Raw genomic sequence first — 6000 nt, 5'->3', positions numbered from 1 at the left:
ATTGTAAGAGGGAAGTTTGGCCTTCGCCCATTGAAGGAAGGCACCTAGTTGACGTCGGCAACCTCATCGGTGGAGGAAGCCAAAAGTGGAGTAGGTCAAGGCTGACCGAACCACTCTAAATCTCTGGTTTGCGTTTATTTTCGAGCACTTTATCATTACTGCAAACCTCCCTCATCACTACTGCTCTCTGCGCTTTCACGAACAAATTCTAAGTGCTGTTCTTCCAAATCTGCATTCAGACGTAAACTCGTGTTTTCATACAGTACAGTTTACGTTTACGTTTGATTCTGCAGAACTGTTTTTCGTGCTTTTGCGAACGAGCCGTTTTTGCAGTTTACGCTTACATTTTAATCCTATTAATAACTGCAATCTGTCCTCTGTGATTTTACGAACGAGTTTCAACATTTAGACGCAAAACTGCATTCAGACGTAAATCGGCTTTCCTCGCTCAATCGTCAGATTTCAGTTCATGTTTACATCTTGATTTCAACTGCATACTGCCTTCTGCGAGTATACAAACGAGTTTCAACGTTTAGACGTAAATCTGCGTTTAGACGTAAAACTACGTTTAGACGTAAATCTGCGTTTAGACGTAAAATTGCGTTTAGACGTAAAACTGCGTTTAGACGTAAAACTGCGTTTAGACGTAAATCTACGTTTAGACGTAAATCTGCGTTTAGACGTAAATCTGCATTTAGACGTAAATCTGAGTTTAGACGCAAAACTGCGCTTAGACGCAAAACTGCGCTTAGACGCAAACTGCGCTTAAACGCAATCTGCGCTTAGACACAAACTGCACCTAGATACAAACTGCGAATTTGCTTTTGGATCATAATAGTTTTTGAACGAACGCAGCTTTTGGTTTTTAAATTAATATAAGATTTCCGCTGCACTAATTCACCCCCCCCCTCTTAGTGCTCTTGATCCTAACATTTTGCTCTTAATGCAAAGGCTATGAATGCCTTATTTTGTGCGGTTGATAAAAATGAGTTCAATCGTGTTTCGGTTTGTGAAACTGCGTTTGATATTTGGTATACACTCGAAGTGACTCACGAAGGCACAAGTAGAGTGAAAGAGTCAAAAATCAACCGTTTCATACATTCTTTTGAACTTTTTCGAATGAAACCGAGTGAGACTATTGGCGACATGTACACCCGTTTCACGGATGTTGTCAATGGTCTAAAAGGACTCGGCAAAAGTTTTTCAAATTTTGAGCTCGTAAATAAGATTCTAAGATCCCTTCCTAAGAGTTGGGACCCTAAAGTCACTGCTATTCAAGAGGCTAAAGATTTAAACAGCTTCCCTCTTGAAGAATTAATCGGGTCATTAATGACCTATGAAATGACTTGCAAGGCTCATGAAAAGCAAGAAGACATCCTTCCAAAGAAATGGAATGATATGACACTTAGAACTTTAGATGACCACTTGAGAGAAAACTCAAGTGATAAGGACTGTGACGATTACTTGGCACTTCTAACAAGGAAATTCAAAAAATTCATTAAAAAAAATAAGTTTAAAAATGACAAAAAATAAATTTGAACCCAAAAAGGACCAAGTAATTTGCTACGAGTGCAAAAAGCCGGGACACTACAAAAGTGATTGTCCCCAAGTTAAGCAGAGAACATCAAAGAAGAAGGTACTCAAAGCAACGTAGGATGACTAAAGCGCATCCGAAGAAGAGAAGTCCAACACCGAGCAAGTTGCTCATTATGCCCTAATAGCCATCGGAGAGGAGAGACATACACCATCACAAGCTAGGAGCAAGAGATGGTACCTTGATAGTGGATGCTCAAGGCATATGACCGGAGATCCATCTCCGAAGGCTATGTCACCTTCGGAGACAACAACAAGGGTAAAATCAATGGCAAAGGAACCATAGGTAACAAATCCAACTTCTTTATTGAAGATGTTTTGTTAGTTGATGGTTTAAAATACAACCTCTTGAGTATTAGTCAATTATGTGATAAAGGATATATCATTAAATTCAAATCTAATGCTTGCATCATTAAAAAACCACACAAAAATATATCTATGATTGCATTAAAACATAATAACGTATACACCATTGACATCAATGATCTTTGCAATGAAATGTGTTTCTCGGTTTTGAATAAGGATGCTTGGCTTTGGCATAGGAGATTAGGTCATGCTAGCATGAAACTAATTACTCAAATATTATCCAAAAAACTTGTACAAGGAATTCCTCATGTCAAGTTCATCAAAGATAATGTGTGTGATGCTTGTCAATTAGGAAAACAAATTAAGGGTAGTTTCAAATCTAAGAATCAAATAAGCACCTCTAGGCCCTTACAATTGATCCATATGGACTTGTTCGGACCAATCTCTACATCAAGCCTAGGAGGTAGCAAATACGCCTTCGTCATTGTAGATGACTATAGTAGATACACATTGACTTATTTCTTGAAACACTAAAATGAATGCTTTAGATATTTCACCAAGTTTTGTAAACTTGTTCAAAATGAAAAGGGTTTTATGATTTCATCAATTCGAAGTGATCACGGTGGTGAATTTCAAAATCATGATTTCCAAGAATTTTGTGAATCTAATGGATACAACCATAACTTCTCTACTCTAAGAAATCATCAACAAAATGGAGTAGTAGAAAGAAAGAATAGAAATTTACAAGAAATGGCAAGAACCATGTTAAATGAACATAGCCTACCCAAATATTTTTTGGCCGAAGCCGTAAACACTGCATGCTATATTTTGAATAGAGTTCTAGTAAGACCCTTACTCACCAAAACTCCTTATGAGTTGTGGAATAATAAAAGACCTAATGTTTTATATTTTAAAGTTTTTGGGTGTAAATGTTTTATCTTGAATGAAAAAGATGCCTTAGGAAAATTTGATGTTAAATCCGATGAAAAATTTTTTCTTGCTTATTCTTTGGTTTCTAAAGCTTTTTGTATGTTCAATAAAAAAACTTTAATTATAGAAGAATCCATTCATGTTGTTTTCAATGAGATTTTCGAAATCAAGAAAAATGATTTTGATGATGATGTTAATTTCGATTCTTTGAATTTAAATGAAACCCTTTCTCCAACTAGCAACTTGGATGCATCCACTTTCGAAATACCCTTACCTAAGGATTGGAAGAATTTAAAAGCGATTTTCTTAACGGCTTTATTTCTGAAGAAGTTTATGTTGAACAACCTCCCAGATTTAAAAATAATAGCCTCCCTAATCATGTATTTAAATTAACTAAAACTTTGTATGGTTTAAAAAAAGCTCCAAGGGCTTGGTATGATAGACTTAGTACTTTTCTTATTGAAAATAATTTCACAAAAGGTAAGTTCGATACTACATTGTTTATCAAGAATTTTAAAAATAATTTTCTCATTGTTCATATTTATGTTGATGATATTATCTTCGGTTCTATGAATGAATCTCTTTGTGAATCTTTTGCTGAAACCATGAGTCTCGAATTTGAAATGAGTTTGATGGAAGAATTAACCTTTTTCTTAGGCTTATAAATTAAGCAACTAAGCAATGGCATCTTTATTAGTCAAACTAAATATGCCTTAGATTTGCTAAAAATATTTAATATGAATAGCTCAAAAGCTATTAACACTCCTATGAGCACCTCCACTAAGTTAAAAGTTGATGAAAGTGGAGAAAGCTTCGATAAAAAACTTATAGGGGTATGATAGGAAGTTTACTTTACCTCATTGCAACTAGACCAGATATCATGTTCAGTGTAGGACTTTGTGCTAGGTTTTAATCGAACCCTAAGATATCTCATCTCAAAGCGGTTAAAAGAATACTTAGATATCTTAAAGATACCACAAATCTAGGATTATGGTATCTAAAATCCGAAAACTTTGAGTTAATTACATATGCCGATGCAAATTTTGCTGGGTGTAGATTAGATAGAAAAAGTGCATCAGGATCATGTCAATTTTTGGGACATTCCCTTGTTTCCTGATCATCTCAGAAACAAAACTCGGTTGCACTATCAACAACCGAAGCTGAGTATATTGCAGCTAGTGCATGCTGTGCACAAGTTGTGTAGATGAAAAATACCTTAGAAGATTATAAAGTCCATCTTAAAAATATTCTCATTAAATGTGATAACACAAGTGTAATATATTTAGCAAAGAATCTCATTCAACACTCAAGAATAAAACATATTGATATTAGACATCACTTTATACGAGATCATGTCACTAATCATGATGTAATCATAGAGTTCATTGATACTAAGCATCAACTAGCTGATATTTTTACAAAACCTCTAAGTGAAGAACAATTTGATTTCATTAGAAGAGAATTAGGAATGTTAATATGTCCGAATGAATAAACTTGTTACGATTATTTTTTGGATTTTTTTTAATGATCAAATCACTTAATTACCATGATGATTTTATACAGTTACATGCCTTAATTACATGTTGGAAATTATGTATTTTGAATACAAAAATTTTCATGATAATAAGCATGTTTTATCTTTATAATTGAATTAGAAAATCTATAGTAAAACCTCGTCCGAATGCATGAAAGTGTTAAATTTCATTTTCGAATCTTCTTGATCCTAACAATCAGATTTTCTTGATACATTATACTCTTCCGGACTTAATAAACATATGTCATATCGAGTTTTTAGATTCACATCATTGATTTTTGACATATGGAATCAACTAGCAAATGCATCTCTCATAGACTTATCATGTAAAAAATATCTTTCGAGAAATGGATTTGATGATTCCTTCTTATATCTTTTGAGAAATAGTTTTACATACAAGGATTTGATTCACCTACATATCTTAATCTTTGCAAGAATGAAGCGTTCTTTAATATCTTATCAATTTTAACTTCATTCGAGTAAGCTCATAAATGACTTTCCTCCTTCATGCAAAAAGATAATAGTAAATAAAAAGAAAAAAGTAATGAAAGCTATCTTCATGTCATGTTTTTCTTGAGATGTTTGTATAATTGTTATCCTATCACTCATTATTGAAAAATGACATAAACCTAGTTAAAATTTGTTAATATCGTTCTCCTTTTTGTTGATGACAAAGGGGGAGAAATATATGAATTGATACTATGAGTGCCATATTTGAATTGAGAAATATATGAATTGATGCTATGAGTGCCATATTTGAATTTAATGCTATATAAATTGATGCCATGAGTTCCATATTTGAATTTGAATTATGTTAAGCTTGCATCGAAATATATGATAAATTGGTGATAGAATTGCTATGATTGTCATATTTGCACTATGTTTTTGTCATATTTGTACTATGTTATTGCCATATCATGATAAGATATCAAGAACTTGCATAGCAATTTTACTTGTTGATATCTTGCCATGTGATGCTACGATTGCTAAACACTTGAAATGTTTGCTTTACGTTAAGATATCAAAAGCTTAAATTGTAAATTTACATGTTAATATCTTATGTTGAACTACTACCATCATTCATATTTGAAATGTAAAAATTGAGAATGGATGTCAAGTCTTGACATCATTTTCAGTAAGATACATCGTGATAGGAATCATGATGGGAGTAATTGATAAGGTTAAGAGTTCTTAACTTATCAATAAGTCTATTGAATTCAAAGGCCTTGAATTCAAGAATGACTTATCTCAAGTATGGCATATAGATAGGGGGAGTTAAGGTTAACTCCGTTATCAATTGATTGTCATCATAAAAAAGGGGGAGATTGTTGAATCTCAGATTTTGATGATGAAGTCAATTGTCATTTGTTATCTAATCCATATGTTGAGATAAGTGTGCAGGATTAACTACGATGGAAGTAAAACATGCAGCAGAAGTTGCGCCGGAGTCAAGACCATTATCACGTTGGGGATTCGAGAGTTCGACGGAAGTCCGGACGGTTGTCGGAGGTTCTGCGGGAACAAATCCGAGAAGTCTAGGAGCTTGCCAAAGAAGCTCATCAGAACTCGCCAAGTGGATTGCCGCAAGTCCAGGAGTTTGCTTGAGGTCCGCCGGAGCATCGCCGAAGGTTCGTCGG

Source organism: Musa acuminata, chromosome BXJ2-10 (genome assembly GCF_036884655.1).
Source record: "Musa acuminata AAA Group cultivar baxijiao chromosome BXJ2-10, Cavendish_Baxijiao_AAA, whole genome shotgun sequence".
Classification (NCBI taxonomy): Eukaryota; Viridiplantae; Streptophyta; class Magnoliopsida; order Zingiberales; family Musaceae; genus Musa; species Musa acuminata.
This window is presented reverse-complemented; position numbering follows the sequence as displayed.